This window comes from Mercenaria mercenaria, chromosome 19 (genome assembly GCF_021730395.1).
Source record: "Mercenaria mercenaria strain notata chromosome 19, MADL_Memer_1, whole genome shotgun sequence".
Classification (NCBI taxonomy): Eukaryota; Metazoa; Mollusca; class Bivalvia; order Venerida; family Veneridae; genus Mercenaria; species Mercenaria mercenaria.
In genome coordinates, this window is record NC_069379.1 from 27,081,614 (window position 1) to 27,102,838 (window position 21,225).

The 21,225-nt window shown below is 34.8% G+C and overlaps 1 protein-coding gene across 4 annotated transcripts in view; it reads left to right on the forward strand.

The window, feature by feature from the left end:
* Positions 1 to 4,808: 4,808 nt before the first annotated feature.
* LOC123542163 (uncharacterized) overlaps positions 4,809 to 21,225 on the forward strand; it is a 31,007-nt gene continuing 14,590 nt past the window's right edge. The window contains exon 1 of one of the 4 annotated variants that reach the window (XM_053530872.1): positions 4,809 to 4,828. The gene's annotated coding sequence lies outside the window, so the exon portion shown is untranslated. Of the gene's footprint in view, positions 4,829 to 11,308; positions 11,738 to 12,604; positions 12,766 to 19,824; positions 19,856 to 21,225 lie in introns of those variants that run through there. The other 3 variants (XM_045327847.2, XM_045327848.2, XM_053530873.1) reach the window with 3 other exon arrangements.

Below are 21,225 nucleotides of genomic sequence, written 5' to 3' on the forward strand. Positions count from 1 at the left end.
GCTGAATAAAATTCAAAAGAAAAATGTGGGGTCATGTTTGATGCAAGAAAAATATTTTCAGTCAAACATACAAACTGCAAAATCAGCTGAAACATGAGACCCCAAATTGTAGTGGTGGTGTATGACCTAAGTATCCATGACAAATTCTTTTATGTTACTAGTATCATTTTATTATCAAAAGCTACCTACATGTCAAGCATAGGTCTGCCATGTCATTTCAGAAAGAAATGCAAAGAAAATAAGGAAAATAGCTGTGACATAGCAAAGCAACTCAAAAAAAATCTTAGGACTATTTGAATCCGCCATTTATTTTATACGACTACCATTTCTTCGCGCCATTTTCCAATTCAGTCTCTGTTTGCTATTTAGCTATTCCACTTAAGTTAAACTGAAATTGCTTAAATATTATGATCATGTTTAATTCAGTTAAACCAATGAGACAAAAGTTAACATGGACTTACAATCCCGCCTAAATTCATTCGGATGTACTTTATATCTATGCAGACAACAATAATTCTTTAAAAATTACATGCATTATAATAAAAATAAAAAAAATGAAAAACATACATATATTTGTTGCTGACATAGTGATAGTGTATGTAATGAGGTTTCTGTGTCTAAACACACGTTTGAGCCCAGTATTGGTCCTAACATGCGTATTAGTTTTTATCAGAAAACTGATCAGATATTGACCGAATGACCTCCAGGTTTTCATTTAAATTGAGTTAAATATACATTTCAGTAAAAAAGAAAAGCTTGGAATTTTCATGAGTTTTTTTACCAGTCCATATACCATATTAAAGAATATGGCTCTTCCTTAAAGTTTTAAAATTAAAGAAAATACAATATCTGAGTTCTTGTCTTCACATCGTGTTAATATACACCTTCAATACAAAGTTTACCGACAAGTTTGTGGGCGAATGACTTTAGTATAGTCTAAACATCTGTGATAAAACTGACAACTACATGAACTGGACCATCTGAAATTACAGTCAAACATTATTAAACTTCTAAACAAATGAGGTAGAAATAAATGTTTTACCAAAATTAAATAAATGATTACTCTGCCAAAGATATAGTTACTCAATTATCAAAAACTGTATTTAACTTCATTAGGTCTTTAACTAGTTATAAATAAATAGTATGGTGCACAAAAAGGCCTAAGATGCTTGTCTGAGGAGGATATTGACCCCAGTACCTTGCTTTGGAACAAGTTCAGAGAATCTACATCAAGCGAATTTACATCAAGCGGTTCGTGAAGAGGTCATTAAAAGTATTTCTAGTTTTAGATTTGGAGGCTCCTAACTGTTTAAACTATTTAAAAGTTCATACAAGGATGCTTCTGACTAAGTTTTGTGAACTTCCAGCATGCAGTTCATGAGAAGGTAATGTGTTTTACTTCTGGTGACCCGTATACCAATACAAAAGGATTAAAGGACGCATATGGCATATTTAATCAATATCACTAGTTCACTTTGAACACCTAGTTTAAATAAGCTAAAAATAATACCGAGCAGTTCAAACGAAACATGGTATAATGGTTTTCACCACGGAGATTTTCATGGCTGCCATCCATGTTAAAAAATAAGTGACATATTGCGGTGGCAATACAAAAGTCCGCTACTGGTGGAAAACTTTGTAAGTGTTCATCCCTTGTGACTGTTGGCAACAGATAATTATACTGTTTGAGTAGTTGCTGGATCCACTGCGGCCAGACAGGTGGACGGATGAAAAGACAGATGGACAGACTGTCTCATCATGGGGAACATCCATCAATGCATAATGGAGCTTAAAATATTTTTTCTTGACCTTCAATAGTGACCATGACCTATGACCTAAATGCGTAAGTCATGTACATGCATAATCTACATATTGCTTTCTATTCACATAGATCTACCAAGTTTATGAACGTACAGAACTACCTGAAATGTATTTTGTAATATTCAAAAATACAGAGTAACTTAATTCGATTGATGGATATAAATAATTCATACACAGTAATATTTTTGTAGAGTTGTAGAGTTTTGTTAACGTCTTGATATCCTAAAATCGAATGATTTCCTAAATTCGATTGATATCACAAAAGCAACTTATTAAAAGATATCCTTTATCCTATGGAATTATATCGTAAATTCAGCGACTTATTAAAAAATACATTTATGGAAATCTTACATTGGAATTAACGATATCCTTAATTGTTTAAGTATATTATAAAATAAAACTGATTTTAAGATATCTAATAATAGAATTACAGTAATCCATAAGTCATTTTGTGATATCTGTGAATGCATTTTGTCCAAAGGTAATTAACCTTCTTTCACTGGTGACTTGTGCCTTTTTCTGACATGCACATACCGGAGGGCTGGAGCGGATTGTGTGATGTGTTGGTAGATATAGGTAAAGATTATATCATGGTCTGACCTGAGGGTCCGGAAACTATGCTCGGTATATCACAGTAAAATACTATCAATGAATAGGACGGTAACCTAATAATATTGTTTCTAAATATTGTTACTTAAAATATTGTGGATTTTCTATTATTCAAACGCACATGGACTACTACTGCATAATCTGTGTCATAAACGGACTTCCATAGATAAAACGGAGGATACCGTTCCGTTTGCAGTTCTATGTAAGTTTTAGCTGTTTTATAAAATATCTAGTTTAATTGTTCAATTCAGTTACCCACATGCCGACAAAATCCGTCTTGCATCTAAGTCAGTTGTTTTCATATAAATGCATTCCTTTTCAACAGAAAATTTCAACGGATACATTTGTTTAAAGATTCATCATTTATGCTAAAAACAGGTAAATCAAGTAGTACCAAGTAGATGTACATGTAATACGTACTGACATGGTTAGAAAAGCACTACTTTTAATATTGTACATGAACTGTGATAGAGCCATAAAGGGAGATGATATAAAAACGACAGATTCAATAAAACATTCTGAAGTAGATGTATGTTCAGCAATATTCAAACTTTGACAAACGTTAATGAAAGTATATAATCATAAGAAATAGGATTTAACAAGAAATTAGCCACTGTAGGCCTATTTTATGTTCATAACGGAAAATCTGGCACGGAAAAAATTGATACAAAGTCATAAACTATTACGGACAGTTTTTAGTGAACATTAACTGCACATTCAAACGTATTTTTTTTCATATAAAGGGATGTAATATTTTATACAGGTAAGAGATTTTACGTATTAATACAATAAACAAATCTGCAGTTATACTAGTAGTTAGTAAACAGGTTCACCTTGGTGTATTATTTGATAATTTCTTGAATATAGATCTAATAGGTTTTTTTCAACAGCTCTGCTCTTTGAATTTTGCCACAAGCCAGCATGATAATAGTGATTGTGAAACAATTGTTTATCTGGTTGCATTTATATACATAGGCGTAGGAGCGACTTCAACTTTGGGGGGGGGGGGGGGGGGCAAACCATTGGGGGGCGCGGGGGGGGGGGGGGCAAACCATTGCGGGGCGGGGCAAGAGATCCTCATTCATGACAAAGCCTTGTCCAGGGGAAAAATGGGCCATAGGCTCCCTCAAGCCTCTGTGTTTTAGCAATCATTGAGTTATCTGCAACTTGTAACTTAATCGGGCAAAATATGTATTGTTCTTATCAAGCGTGCCACTTTTTACATTCTTCTGTTGAAGCCCTGGACATGCAATAAAATAGCGCTTATTTGTCTAATTGTGATATAATGTTGTGGAAGTATCATTTCCCTTGAATGGACAATGAAAAACGTAAATGCATAACGTTTACATACGTAAACAGGTTAAATGCGTACTTCGTTTTTGCAGACGCTCAAACCGGAACTGTAGTGATTGCGCTCAATATTATATTCTTTTTATAAAATGTAATCAAACAATCCTCGGCTCGTATAGGTTTTCAATACACATCTTATGGAAAGAGAGAAGTCAGTCTGAATGCAAGGAAAGGCCAAATGCAAATCAGAAATAAGGTTGAAAACAATTATATGATACAAAGTAAATGTTATAGGCCTAATAGACTGCAAGTTATATCTCCAAAATATTGGAGGGGCCAAACTATAGTTCGCCCCCCCATCCTAGCTTTGGGGGTGGGGGGGGGGCTGGCCCCCGCTGCCCCCCCCCCCCGGCTCCTACGCCTATGATATATATGTTTAAATGTTATATACTTTGTGGTATTATAATAAGTCTATTCTGAGAACACATATGAATTGTTCATAAAACCACAGGTGTTCGAAGCTTTATCAATAAAATATAATATGCAGTTTAGATCGTAGATCTCTGAAAGTGATCCAGTGTGGCAACTTCACGCCTCGGTTCGAGTTTTTGAACGGTGATTTTGAAGACAAATGATTAGATCTACGGATTATTATTGATCAGTTAAACACCATTTCAAAGACGGAAATTTTCCTTTTAAAGCGAAACATAATTTCAATTAAAATATACATATTTTAGACAAAAAATAGATCTAGACATATTGAAATGAAGAAAGGGACTGAGTGCAGAATAGGCCTACAGAATTAGCACATGTCATATAGTAGATCTAGATCTACAATTATGCTAGATCTAGATCTTATTGTGATATTAACCTGTCCCGCCGCAATCAAACTTTGACACATTTTAATACACATCTTTTTATTTGGAACCCCATAGGATAAGCTTTTAGTTTCAGCGTCTGATCATGAAAATAGAGCGTGCCAAGGAGGTCGAAAAATATTTAGACGATCAGCCACTGTAACACAACCTCATCAATCATCTACAAGTAATGACGTCACAAATTTTACGTCACTATTCTCAAGCAGGCCTAATCGAGACTGTATTTGCAGGTAGTCTTTATAGGGCTTATTGTTATTGTTCAATCACGTTTGTCATTTGGTAAAAATTGTTAATGATGGATTTATGTTTGTTTTCAAAAATGATTTAGATCTATTTCGGATTTTATAACCGGATGGCGGACTTCCAATGCGGTGGACTGGTCTATTGGTAGTGTCAGTGAACTGTTAAAATCATCGGCTTTAGTATTCTTCTTGCAAGCTCTGCTCTGTGTAACATGAGATGAATATTTTTACTTTCTTCCGAAATGGTTTTATTTTTACATTGATTACTGAATTTCTGTTCGTGTACCCAACGGTAAAAATGACTAAAAATACCGTGATTTAGATCTACTTGCCAACCATAGATTTCATAGATCTAATTAGTATCTATAGATCTATTAGGTGGCTTGGATAATTGTTTGTTTCGGTTTAACGCCGTTTTTCAACAGTATGTCAGTCATGTAACGGCGGGCAGTCAACCTAACAAGAGTCAAGCATAGGAACGCCCGACCGTAAATTGCACGTACGCAGGCATTTACCTTGTTTTCAGTATTCTTGTAAACAGAATGAGAAAATAGGTAGCCTGTAGTAGATTTAATAATACCCTAATAATCTATCTATGCCTAAATATTTCGCTCTCGCATTTAGACTGAGATTAAGGTTATTAATTGGTATTGTCGTTTTCCTAAGCTTAATACATCGGATTTAAACTCTCGATTTCGAGTATTAAGTCTGATGCATTCGATGCTAAGATAGTTACATTTTTCGGCGACGCCGTCTAAATTCGTTTTCGTTACCTATGCCACGTGACTTCAGTTTGCAAATCAAACTACTTGATAACGCATTATAGATAATTTATCAAAATGGAAGATTTATACAACACTCTGCCTGATTGGACGAGAGTGTCAATTTCTTTCACTCTGTTGATTGTGCTACGCTGAGTGAAATGTAGACAAAGCGTTTATCCTAAACGACGCTGTTCACAGTTTTAAAGCTAACTTTGGCTCAGTATATTTAGCAAGAATATTGATACATCTCAAAATGATAAGTAAGTTTAATAAACATGATAAAAACCTGTTCTAATACCAACATATATCAAATTAAAGAAAGAGTTGAATACGCTCTGCGTATCACATGAATAAGGGTGTAATAAGAGTCTTTTATGTAGAGAAGTGCTTTTTAAAAGATTTTCCTTGTTACAATTGTCGTCTGTATATGAAAAGGTTTCTTGCTTTTGTGACTTATTCAGATTGCATATTAAAATGAGTACTTGTTTGCTTTGATATATTTGTTATAAATTATTTAACTGATTTATTATATATGAATATTTTTCTTTAGTATGGTATGCAAATATTGAATTGAGTTGAAATCTGTTTTATTATGTATATGCTATATAAAGACAGAATCTCATTACACTGAAATGAAGGTACACTGCATACAGTTTATCTATGTGATATGACTACGGTCAAACTTTGCTTATGAAACAGAAATATTGAAATAATTACAGTTGTATGTTTTGCTTGACCTTCACCTTTTTATAGGTGTGACGTCATTGTCCAAAAATTCATGAATAGCGAATATGCATTTGTTAAAGCGGGATCAGTTGGCCTATTTTAGAAATAAATAAAAATAATAAATAAAAAAAATCCTTTAATTGATTTTTTTCTCATGTATTCTAATCAAACGTGATTTGTAGCATCTTTATTAGGCCCGCAGCCAACTTTGTTCAGCTGGGACATTTGACCCCTTTTAGGGGCTGCTAGAGCTAAAAATAGAAATGCCTTTATACAGCGTCTCATGAACAGCTTGGTGGATCTTTGTCATACTTGGTCTGGAGCATCATTATAAGGTCCTCTTCCAGATGTATTTATATAGGAACTTGGGCCCTATTAGGGACCACTATAGCTAAAAATAGATATGCCTTTCTTCGCATCAACCACTAAAATGTAATGGATTTTTATCAAACTCGATGTGTAACAATATCGTAAGGTCTCCTGCTATTTTGTTACAAATGGGGATAGGGACCAATTCAGCTAAAAATATAAACACGTTTAATGACCTCTTCTCATGAACCGCTTCATGAATCTTCATCAAACTACTGCTGTAATTATTCGTCTAAGGATAAACGAAACAAAATTGCAACCCTACGAAACCTTTGCGAAAAATTAAAAGGGAACCATTTAAATTGTTAAAGTGCGGTGTTTAGTTCTGCAATTTGAAAAATGTTAGATGAAAGATGAATGTTAGATGAAAATTCATAAACTTCTTTCCTTATTACAATTCGCCGACCATCATTTTTAAAGATATTTCTTGTTTGTTCTATGGTTGAAATTATTCTGTACTTTTCTAAAACGAAAATGTAAGAAAGAATCAATAACTTTAATTTACATGTATACCATTGTTTACAGTATATATATGTCGAGGTTCATGCATATATGGTTCTTTTGATTTACATTTACCTTGTATATATCGAGGATTGAACGCAATATTGTCGTAAGTCCTTCTTTATTTTATAGGAGTTACTACAGTATTGCGTTCAACCCTCGATATGTTATGCTCTTCTGAATGGGAGGAAACAACAGTTAAACATCTTTTCCTATAACAGCAAAGAGCAGCTTTGGTCAACACTACTCAATAATTTTTGCATAAGCTATATACTGAACTAATACAGATGCAGCCAGATAAACCATTGTTTCACATGCTATCTAGCAGTGTGCGACATTAACTTTTTAACACCGTAGCCAATGGGGCTACGGACTTCCAATTTTTTGTAGCCCGACAGAATTTTTCGTAGCCCCACTAATTTTTCGCTCAAGAATGAACAAGACTTTCATTCTAGTAATATTTAATTTCTTTCAATATACTGCTGTAGGTTGGTGAATATTGATATATTTCAGAAATTTGTATGAGTTTTTCAGAACTGATTTCAAAATCTGAAACAGTGTTCACAAAATTGTGCAGAAAGTCAAAGACACAGAGTCATGAAAAGAGATCTAAACAGCTTTGTAGACATGGTAGACAAGAAATAGCTTGGTAGTAGACTGACCAGGGGTCTCGCTAGGCCCATTATTTTTTGGGAGAAGTCAATTATCCCTCAAACTGATTTAAGGAGAAGTGGGGAGACTTTAGGGGGAAGTTGGAAGACTCCATTAATTTTTATATTTCTACCTCGACGCTGTGAATTGATTCAATGACCATTCATTTTCTTAGTTACATCATTTTACCATACACATTTATACCCAGTCACCATTTGTGTGAACAGTTTCTCATTCGAATAAAACTGAAAGTAAACTGTGTCAAACCTAGAAATACATACCGGTATTCAAATCAATTCATCCATCAAAGTTAGTTTTACGAAGTTAATACTTTACATGTCGTTCTTTTACCATGGATACCAAATAATTGTGTCGATAATTCCAATTTATCGCATATGTAATTGACAATTCTTTAGAAAACGACTCGCACGTGTTGACAATTAAATGCTAAGTGTCAAAGACGTAACCGCGGCGCTGATTGGCCTATTACAATTGTCTCTGGTGAAACCGATAATTTGATTTGCTTTCACACTTCTCGCGAAAATCTCACAAGTACCTGAAGTAGGCGGAGCTTAAATTATGCTATCGGCGAGTGTGTATGTGTATTCAACGCACATTTTGACATGGTGCAAATTGTCAAAAGATTAGCGGGTGCGCATCCAAAAAAAAATTCGGACGACTTGAATTCGCTTTGAGATTGGATTAGAGCGAAGTTTGAAGCTTCAAAGCAACTATTTTGCTCCCACGTTTGCATTGATCTTTTTGGTAAATGTATTCGTCAGAATTTTTCATAGCCCGACGGGCTACGGTCTGCCGATTTTCTGTCGCCCGAGCCGAATTTTCGTAGCCATTGGCGATCGGGCTACCGTTAATGTCGCACACTGTCTAGTATGTCTAGCTTTTTGTCCAACACAGAATCAATGAATCAGTAAAACATTCTGGTATTAGATCTAGACTTTATTAGACTTTATATGTACTTGAAGTTGAATGACCACGTTCTTTAATTATTTAATTTAAGTACATTGATAGTAACTGTCTCCCACGATGGAGTGTTGTACACGAATCTCATACGTACATATATTTCTGCCATTGCCTTTTTCATTCCCTATCAAACTTACGTTTCGTTTCGGCGTACACAGTATACAGTATTTCTGTATACAATGTGACGTATATTGCATATATTTATGTGCTATACACTCCCCCAATGATATCTATCTGTTATTATTAGATATTGAAATTGTGTGTCCCTTTTCAGATTTCAAGAATTCATTTGCGTTTATCCTAAAAATTAAAGAGAAATCAGTCAAGTTAATACAATTCTTGTTTTGGTTCCAATTTTATATTTATATATAAAGTATGTAACTGAAATTTGTTAAGTATTTTGAAATATATCGTAAAGTAGGCCTATATATTTAAGAAATGATAAGTTCCCAAACGTGGTTTATCGTAGAATAACCCGAGTTTTTCGTTCTTATGCGTAAGAATATATCACGAAGGCCATAGGCCTGAGTGATATATTGTTTCGTATAAGAACGAAAAACTCGGGTTATTCTATGATAAATGACACTTGGGAACTTATTATTTCGATTCTAACACGACATACTAGTATTAACAGTGTTAGAAAAAAATGGTAACTACTTTTTACGACCGCGCTACGCACCGGAATCGGATGACGTCATTGCACGCGAGAGGTATATTGCAGAATAACCCGAGATAGATTTTGCTCTACAAGTATGTAGGTTATTTGCTGGTCGTGTTAGAATAAACTGTAAATCGCTTGAAATATATCATAAATTTATTATACGTAGACACATATTGAATTAGAGCCGTAATTACACTCGGCAATGTCCGTATGATTTCGTACGTTTATTGTAAAACTCGGCATTTTTCGGAGGTAAATGTAGCTAAAGGTCATATGACTTTCCGTGAAAACCGAAGATTGGCGATATCGCATACGGAGCGTAAGTGACGATTATCAGAACGGATACACTGCCTTAAGACGTCTTAATCGGGCATTATTCACTCTGTATACTTTAAAATCGGATTTTAAATCGACTTATCATATTCTTTGTTGTGGATTTTCAGTCACATCGAAAAAAAAGAGAGTAGAATCTGTGAGGTTTTCAGATTGTATATTCGAACAATGATTTTGTCGTTGAATTAGATCGCAAATTAAATTATAGTTCAGATGCGAATCAAGGATTGATCTACATCTTTGACGACATCTACTAGCTATTTCCTGTTTTGTAGGCTATGTTTTCTTTCCCGTCGCCGCCACAACATTTGAGCGCTATGACATAATAATAGTGACGTAAATCCGAGTGATTTCACTGTATTATAAAATCACCCTTGTAATCTTCTTACATATATGGAAATAACAGACATGTGGACATGGAAGGATTAAAAGCAGGCCCGGATCCAGACATATTTTACTGGGGGGAGGGGGGGGGGGGGGGGCTGTCTAGAATGAGGATGTCACCGCTCATTTTTTCAAATACAGGTATGAAACGGTGGCCTCTGGTGCAATTACTGGTAGGGGTACACTCCTCATTTTAGGGGTGTCAGGGAGTCTCCCCTGGAAAATTTGATGGCATTACATGGGGGCTCTAGTGCATCTTATTTAAGGTCTAAGTTTTGAGATATCAAATTGGGGATTACTCTCCTCTTTATGGGCTCTGGTGCGTTTCTGGGTCCAAACTTTAAGTAAATATTCCTTTACCAAAATTGCATTATGCATCTTTGATGAATATAGGTCACTTCTCAGCCAACTGGATGTGTGTGGGGGGGGGGGGGGGGGGGGGGGGGGGGAAGGCACGAGCCGGGCCTGAAATGACTAACTGTTGTACATTGTTGTTATTTTAAACTCCCACTGTCTTAGAGGTTCAATGTTAGAATAAATTTACTAACTATGGTTTGAGTAAACATAGGCATTGCAACATCAATATCTATCATCGGCCTTTACTCTATCTGTTGCCTCCCCTGTGATCGATTTTTATTGTAAGAAAATATTCAGCTTTTATGCTAACTAAAATATCATGAAATCTTAAACATTTTGATTAATAAACGAATAAACTGAAAATTGAATGTTTAATAAATAATTTTAGAGACAAATGAATCTCATATTTACAATAGAAAGTACCCCATGCCCAATTCAAACCATGTTTCTTGAAAATTAATATTTGAAAAGAGATCATGTTGCCAACCTCGGAGTTATTCATACTAATGTATAAAATTTATGGTATAGAAATTAGGGAAACACTTGTTACGGAAAATCTGGATCAGACAGTAGATTAAGCGCTAATACTATTTATCAAAAATATTTAGTAAAAAGCTTAAAATTTAGCACGCATAACGTTCTGTGTTTACAATTCTTGTTTCAATATTCGGATTAATGTAAAGTCAAAAATATTTAATACGTTACACTAATTTGATTGTTTGCTTGTGTTACGGCATAGCCAGTTGTTTAATAAATAAATAAATATGAGTTGAATTGTTTAGGATCAAATTACAGGACGTGAATATTTTATTCAAGTTCCGGGTATTAAGCTGTCAAATTGAACAATTAGTTTTAAAAAAACAACACATAGAGCTATCACGCAAAATATTGTGCGGGCTGAGTTGTGAATATGAGATGAATTGTGATCTTCTTGGATAGTGAAATCAGAAAAAAAATGTCAGAGAAAAATGTGAGAGAATTAGATATAGCATTTTGACAAAGTATTAAAGGACTGAATTATATACGTTTTTTCTTCCTTGTGTTATACTGTTCCGGATAAACTAGAAAAACGAGAAGTATTTGTGAGCTCAATTTTGGATATTAAAAAAAGGAAACAACAGAAAAATGACGCAGTTAAAGTTTTGACTGACTACAGAGCTACATTGTAAGGTAAAGACGTTAAAATTGCCTGTTCAGTAGTTTAACATATGGGGTAACAACTGGCATGCATGCTTGTCACTGCAGTTGAGAGAAATTTGACACACATGAGAAAGGGCATATTTTGTAGTTTTAAGTTTAAACAGCGCTAAGCAGCGACCGCAGTATGGGAAGGTTGGACCACTTCTGACTGGGATTTCAGGAGAATTGTTTTGAGGGAGGGGCTCCGCCTTGTTGATTTTGCACACAAGGGCCAGTATCAAACTTTTTGGGGGTAAAAATGGACAATAGTATAACATAAGCCGGGGGGGGGGGGGGGGGGGGGGGGGGGGGGGTGTAAAAATGGCCTATACATACTGTTAAGTATTGAAAATAGTACATAACTGGGACCAGTATCAAACAATTTTTTGGATGAAAAGGTCTATACCTTTCATCAAAATTTTGATATGGTCCAGTTATTATATTTCAATACTTACATATGTATAGGATTTTAATCCACCCCCCTCACCCCCTAAAAAATAAGAGTTTATACTGCTTATGTATACTATATATATATATATCACATGTATTGCAGTATAACTTGTATACACTATTTTTATATATAAAAAATGTCCGTACGGACGGACAACACCAAAACTATATCCACCCCCCGTCCGGCGGGGGATGATAAGTATAGACCGTGCACTTCCGTCTTCTGTTTTGTCATCTATCTATTTTGATTCTATGATACATAGCGTGTAAATTCTTTCTTGTGTCTCCATCCAAGCGCTTAGTATACATGCATTGTAAGTATCTTTACCCAACAGTATATGACTATCAGATGTCAGGTATTCTTAAATACACTATCTTTTAACGAAAGAAAAAATCATTAAAGTTGTTTTTATGGATACGCTGAGGATTACTGATTTCAACTTCTGTGTGGATACATATGATATAACAGTGTCAATCGATGAAAAATAGTTCAGTTACAAACACTTCTCTTCGATAGTTCCTGTACTCATCAGAATTGTGTTTTACAAAAATCTAAAAAAGGCTATCAGGTTAGTAAATGCGAGACAAATTACGTCTGCAGTATTTTACATCTCGACAAAACGTCCTATTCAAAAGCTTTTAGGCTCGAAAATGTAATTTCGACGATTTTCTTTCATCAATATTTGAGATTGTGTTCTAGCTGCATTAACCCGTTAGCATAGACGGAGTATGAGTGTAATATTTCACATGTCAATCAAATAGTAGGATACTGCAATAAATTGCAAAAATGTACCTTTGCGTAGCAATTGGGGCATTACTCTGTACTAACGCAGTACACATTGATCCGAATAGAGACCACATTGTTTCAGAATTCCCCGTAAGATACTAAAATCGGCTTAAGCAAATATCGACAATAAAAGGTTGTTGCACTTGTGCTATGCAGGCGTAAGTAAGAATTAATATTTCTACAGCCTTGGCTATCATAAATTTGGACGAACTTGCACTGATCTTTTTTTTTTTACAAAAATCGTTGGAAAAGTTGACTTGAGCATGACTTGAACTAAACCGTTCAATAACATTTTTACGGCGCTAGGTACAGACTTGGGGTAAATTGTCGGGAGGAGATAAGGTGGCATGGTGCACTTCGAATTTTGGTCCCCTCAATATTTGTTATAATTAGAACTTCGTGATTTGGATGTCTGTAAATTAAGGTGAGAGATTGTTAATTCTTTAGAAAATTTAAACAGCCGATACATGTAGAATTCTGATGTAAGTTGTAAAACTAACTGCTGCTAGCTTTGTATGAATCGGCGAGTCACCTTGGCGCGGGAAATTCAAATCATGGAAGGGTTCCGTGCTTGTTGATTGATACTCAGGAACTTTTTCGCTATTTTGTGAAAAAAAAAAAAAAAAAAAAAACAAGCTGGATGGGTCCCCACTCCGTTTATATTCTGAAGTTCAGTAGGGACTATTAAACTGAGAAATGCAATAAAATTGGGCATTGTTCCTGCAGCGGGATCATTGCAGGCTGTTCAAAAAGTGCAAAATTGAGGATTTTGGCAAGCTATTTTTAATGGATTGTGTAAAACTTTTGTTTTGATAACTTTCTGTATTCTTGTATGAGAGTCCTGATCTTGTCATTAACTAAAAGCACAAAACATGCACGCAATTTATAAAATGGCCACCCTGATTCTGCTCATTAGGGAAGTGCAATATTGCGACTCGCTACATGTAAGACTGGCCGTGCCCAAAATTTTCGAATCTAAATGTACCCTGCTACCTAAATAGCGCGGTCGCAGAATGCACGCATGGAATGTTTCCAAAGTATAAGAAAAACTCACATACTTGGCAAAATTTTCGCCCTAGGGCGATGAACCCGATAAACACAATTTTCTCACTATTAAACGCCCTACCCCATCTTATAAAACAATTCAATCTGCTTTTAGTTTTGCTTGGTTTAAGATCCTGACCCCAATTTCACGAAAAATAAAACTTAAGTTATTACTTAGTTAAGTCTGTTATTTTAAAATCATGCTATTTCTTAAGTTTTGTTAATTAATATTGATATTTTCTATATAAATGTTTTTTTTATAGCTAAATTAAACTATGGTTAGTAGTATTTGTCTGCAGTACTTATTCCAGTCACGCAAATATGACATTTCTATTAAAGCACGATATAACGAACTTAAGTATTTGCTTAAGTATACTTCTTATTTTTATACTTCATTTTCTGTAAAATTCAGAATTGTTGTGCTTTGATCTAAGAAATAGTCATGTACGGGTCAGATATAGATGAAAAAGTCAACATTGAAGACGCATAAAGGGAAAAAAAGCATTTGAAATAACAGACTTAGCTAAGCAACAACTTAAGTTTTTTTCGTGAAATTGGGGTCAGTTTATCCTCTTGATTCAAAGTTCCTGCCAAGGTGTTTTGTCAATATGCCCACTCCACACTAGAAATGTATTGTACAGGAATTTTAATTTTGGGTATTTCTGGGAATTCCATATTGTAACTGCTCAAAATTGACAGCTACAACTGACTCAAAGTGTTAATGAACGTAACATTCTGAAAATACATGCAAAAATACATGTATTCGTTCATTAGCACGATATAGGCTACTGGTAAATAAGCCCTAAAGGAACTAATTAATCATAGGACGCATGGCGCAGTTTTGAGTGACTACAGCTTTTATGTCACTGACCTCAGTCAATACCACGCTTCTCGTGTATATAAAAAAAGCTGTAGTCACTCAAAACTCTGTCGATTATAACATAATATTCTATTGCTATAAGAGTAATAACATTTTTGTGCCGTTAGCGCCTATTTACCAGTAGCCCATATGAATGTATGCATGTTAGTTTGCAAAAATTCTGTGTTCTCCAAATACCAGATTTACTAAAACTTGACGTTCATATACACTTTGAGTCAGTTGCAGTCGTTTGTGATGAACACTTAGTATTGTTTAATGGTAATTAAATGCAAATTATCAACTTTAAGTAAAAACCACTTTTAACCGGTATCTTAAATTACTAAATTCCTGCATTTTACTAATCGGCGTAAAACGACAAAATACTTGTTATGTGGTTCTATCGATGATTGTTCTTGGGCATAGTTCAAGCCATTCAAACAGAACCCAGTGTCGGTGTGAAGATGTTATAACACGAAAAGAACATGCGCTAACACTATTCTAGAATAAAACTGGTAAAAACCCAGTAAATGAATATATTGTCCTCAACGTCATTAAATTTTCATGAAATGCGCTGCAAAGTCTACGTTGTTCACGTTGACTTTAAGTTTGATGTCACATTTGCACTTGGCTGTACCTTATTTCTGATGTTAGTCCACTGTCTTTCCCGAAAGGGATTATTTTACCTCCCCCCCCCCCCCCCCCCCCACCCAAACGACTAAATAACGGCCGGCATTAAATCTCCCGCATCCAGTGTACGCACGCATTGAATATCCACAATTAAGCCTATGTTAAACCTAACCCTAACCGTTATACAGTCTGTATTGTGCGCTCAGTACGTGCTAGTCCGTTTGTTTTCTTTTTTTAAATGGCGAACTTACAAGTTTATTTCGTTGTTTTTATTCATGATCGACAGGTAAAATCTTTTTTTCTCGTCATTTTCAACGTTCTTGTTTCTTTTGAAAATAGATGAACGCTACATCACGAATCTCGACATCTCGAAATGTAACTATACTGATTTAAATAGTTTAAATAGTTAACCCGCTTGTGATTGTTTTGGTCAGTACCAAACGTGGTGGAGTTACAAATGTTGATTGGTTCTTGGTGTTACTAACTAATATTAAGTTGATGATATTGTTTGATATTCATTTTTGCTATAAGTTTTTTTGTGTGTTTTTTTTGACATTGTCCGCAGACATATATGTCTAATGTTAAGTGAACATAAAAAATACAAAAGTGCAATATGTTAGATATAGAACGTTCTTAAGTTATTCTGTGTGAAGTGCTAATGACTTTCTATGACGGATAAGACTTTGCAAGTAAGCTACATAAACGGTATCCACTTGATTGCGTTGCATAGCGACCCACTCGAAACTGCGTTGCGTTAGGTTTTCGGCCGATTTTTCTAAAACAAACCCGAATAATTCTATGAAAATACACATGCTATGTTTTAAGAGGTAGCCCTTTAGAATGAAGTGTTTCAATAATTACTTGTTCCCGATAAGCATTATGTATGATGCGATAATTTCCTTCATCCGCCGAACTGTACAGAAGTGTTTGAATAAACGGCACACATCTCAGCTAAATGGACAAATGTGCTAAGAAACGGAGACATTTGTGCTCCAGGTGCACCCATCATTTTCATTTATTTCATTATATTACGGGTAGAAATTCCTTTGAATCAAACTTACAAAGACCGGAAATTTATAAAATCGGCCATATTTCACCATCTGATCTGCATAAAATTCACCGCTTGGAACCACTTGATCTGACAAAACTATGGCCAGTGTGATAGACGTATACGCTGATCTTCGTTTTAAACCCATACATAACTGGTGTCATTTTACCCATTGTTAGTATAATTGACATGAAACTCCAAGGTTGTATATGAAATATAGACTTGGCGATTTGTCGTGTTCTGAATCACCGTGTCCAACGTATACGTCGCATTTACGGTGGGTACGCTGCATACATGGTATATTGTACGATCCATTACCGGCATTTCCTGTTGATTTTGTCAACATCCCGTATAGTGAGGTAAGAAAAACTACTTATTTTCATTAAAGTTCAACGTGTTCAAAGAAGCGATATATTCAGTACGAGCTGCAGATCATTCAAGCTCCCCATGGTAATGTGATTTTGGTCAGTAATTCTCTAGTTTCTTCAAACATTCGAGTAAACCGACGTGTGAAGTCGGTTTTGAACTCGGATGTTCACTTTCAGGTTCATTTTCTGTCTCTTAAAATCATTCTGTTGACTTTTCATTGGTTTAACGCGAGAATAGTATCATAAGCTACAATTTGAAATATTTATCATGGCGTAAATTCATGTTTTAGGGGAGCTTTATGCCAAAATTAGCGATGTACGCCCTATAAAACGGTGCGTCTACAGAAGTACGCCACATAAAAAGGCCGTTATCTTTATCTAAAATGCAACAGTTACTGTCATTACTGTAAGGAATTTCCGGGGAGGATAACTAAACCCCACCTCTGTGTACTATGATAAATTCCTAGCAAAAAAGTATCTTTAAAATATTAATTTTGATGTCGAATGTTATCAAATAAACTTGACTAAATATATGAAATAACTGTGTTTGTAGAGTTACATTCACAATTAGATATCATGTATAATAATTTTCAGTCAGTTGTCCATAAGCATTTACCTGGCACTCATTAATCTTCGCCAATATTTTCGGGCGTTTACGTTAGCTTACGAAAGAATCGTATCCTGAAAATAATTACATATGTAGAAAAACACATTATACAATGGCGTAGTGGTGTCTCAGTATTACACAATGTTATTCTTATATTATTTCACGTGCATGTAACATATTTTACGAATTTTAATTGTTTTCATTTGTAAATTTGAGCCGCAACATCAGAAAACAAACATGCAGTGGCTTTGCGACAAGCATGGATACAGACAGCCTGCGCATGCGCACATTCTGGTCAGGATCCATGCTATTCGCTTATGGTTTCTCTAATTGCAATAGGCTTTGAAAGCGAACAGTATGGATCCTGACCAGACTGCGCGGATATGCAAGCTGGTCTGGATCCATGCTGAAAGCCAATATGTTGGTTGGCTCATTTTTACTTTCTGGAATCACTTACAACAGGAAATATGTCTTTCTTTCTTCTTAGATACTTTAAAAGAAAAATCGACAAGTTCTTCCACGGTTATCTTGGAAACAAGTGTTTTTCATTCAGGAAATGAACAAGAAATGATGATTATTAGTTTGATCAGATAAGTAGGGGAGAACTCTGTTGAATGTGCCACGGGTTGGTTGTGCCACACGTGACTTATAATATTTATTGAAGAGCTTATAGAAGTCATTTGCAAATATTTTAAAAAAGCCATTTTTTCAAATACTCTTCTTGGAAAGCACAAGCATTGTAAACAAAAGGACAACGAAACTGTGTTTGAAATACCGATTTTGAAAGCTATAAGTAATTTTTGACGTATTACACATTTGTGTTCTGACAGTTCGTTATCATGTAGATATATCGACATAAGATATATTATGAAATTCAGCATTTCCCTAAGGTTAAATGCCATGTACTTTCATACTGCTATACCATACTGAAAGGTAAGGGTGTACCCCGCACAGTGTACCCCGCACACTGTCACAACCTACCCCAGACGCGGGGCAGGTTGTGAAGTTACAGTCCATGTTCACACTAGCAGTATTCGTTTTGTCCGCACTCTACCTGAAAATACGACATTATGTTACTTGTGAAATACATTTTCAGTACTGTACATTTTCAGTTTTTAATTCGTTTTAGGTTCCGACAACGAAGATTACTTTACGAAAATTTATGGAATGTTCATGATTTCCAAGTAAAAACTTTAACGGGCAATTCTATACCGGACTGTTTATACAAAACAAGCATGTTTATTTTATCTTTCGAATAATTAATATTACTGTTACTACATTATGTAATTCCAAAACCGTTTATAATTGTTAAAAAGTGTAAATAAAATGAAAGAATAGATGCGAGTGAAGACATACGTAATCAGTTGCTATAAATATAACGGCCTTTTTATGTGGCGTACTTCTGTAGACGCGCCGATTTATGGGGCGTACATCGCTAATTTTGGCATAAAGCTCCCCTAAAACATGAATTTACGCCATATTTTTATTTGTAACTTGTTATACTATTCTCGCGTTAAACAGATGAAAAAGCAATAGAATGATTTTAAGAGACAGAAAATGAACCTGAAAGTGAACGTCCGAGTTCGAAACCGACTTCACACGCCAGTTTACTCGAATGTTTGAAGAAACTAGAGAATTACTGACCAAAATCACATTACCATGGGGAGCTTGAATGATCTGCAGCTCGTACTGAATATATCGCTTCCTTGAACACGTTGAATTTCGATGAAAATGAGTAGTTTTTTTTTACCGCACCACATAGGATGTTGACAAAATCAACAGGAAATGCCGGTAATGGAACGTGCAATGTACCATGTATGCAGCGTACTCGCCGTAAATGCAACGGTATACGTTGGACACGGTGTGAATGCAAACTGAAATTAACGTAATCAATATGCGAGAAAAAATAGGTGATATTGGCAAAATGTCCTATTCAAAAGCTTTTTGGATTAAAAACACAACTTTGCTGATTTTCTCAACCAACATTTTAACAATTATAATTGAGTGTAGAAATTTGCTTTTTTAAACCGTCAGGATAGACGGCGTATGATTTTAATGTACACATGTTCAGGATTATTACAAAATAAGCAATTAACTAGTGGGATAATGAAATAAGTTGCAACAATATATATTTTATGAAACTAAAAAGACAAGTGGTGACAATCAATGCTAGTTAAGGTTCATCAAAAGTGTTTGGAGACCACCCCTAGGGGGAATTTTAATTTTGGAAATTTGTACCTCATAAACCATTATCATGATTATGATTTTTAATAAATATACTGAATTGTTCAGATGAAGTAGGAAATACTTTATACAAAGGTAAGCGTTTTTAGAATATGCATTTTACATAATATTACATGTACTTTGACTGAAATGTTCTATTTTGTAGAAATTATCAAATTCCTTTTTCGAAAGTATTCTTATATTTTCTACTTATTTTGAACAGTTTGGTATACATTTTATGAAAAACTAAAGTCTATGAGCAAAACACTTTACATATATAACGCCATCCGAAGACTATAATCGTCTCAATGTTTGCCAGATGTGCACGGGTTTTTCATACAGTAAAAATGTCATGTCCTCATTGCTGGCAAACGTATTTACAGGTGCGTAGCAGGTTGGGCATATAATACAACAACGTTTTTACAAAATTAACCCGAAACCAATCTGGGTTATCTGAAGGAGCACGTCTGTTATTCTCGAAATAGGTGTGTATTGTGCATTGTGTCTGTCTTCGTCCGTCCTTCACAATTTTACTTTTAAGAGTTAGGCCCATGTTTCGGAGAAAAAAGTTCGAACATCATCAACTCATAGAAAGAAAGCATTGTTGTACATAAAAAATTAACAGCATATAAAAATTTATATTATTCTACAAAACCATTGTCAATTTAATGAATTTACTTATTTATGTTTTGAATTCCTGAAAGGGACTGCATGAAGGGGCCAAGCTTCTGGACAGTCCAGCACCTTTAAAAACCCACCATTTTTAAAAGCTGTTACATGTCTTCGTTTTGATGCAGTTGCAACAACGTACTAGTGTTTGAACTTAACATAACTGGGTAAAACATCGTTTTTGACAATTGTTTACATTTGTTTCTTTACAAATGGCATTCTTTTTAAAGGGGGACAACTCCTTTAGAATATTTTAAGTATCCAACTCTATGGGACAGAGCAGTAAAACATGTATTGGACAGATAAATTGTTTGTCAAGATTTTGTTTGTTTACTAAAATATTATGTTGTTTTGTGATATACTGCTAAACCTTAACCCTCATGAGCTAACAATTTTAGCTTAATTGTCATGAATTTTTGTCAGAATGTTTGCGTTAAGAAATTGTCAGCAGATTTTGAAGTTGTATCATTTTGATTCAAACACAAGGTGACAGGCCAAATCACAGAAAACATGCTAACACTCTAGATTCGTTTTTACAAAACCTGGTCAAAATGTTTGTCTTTATAAAAATAAAGTCTACATTAAACTTGAATCTGGATCATTTAGGGTAAAAAATGAAGGCCATCAGGTTAAGTTATAGAAAAAGAAACCAGAGGCGTTAATTGAAATCGATCTTTCTAAAACCTGGTTTGAATAATTGAAGTTATAACATTCAGATCTAGTCTGAAACTGGATTATCTTGAATTAAAAACTGGGTCATAAAAGAAAAAAAAAACATTGTTCACAGTCTGGAAGAA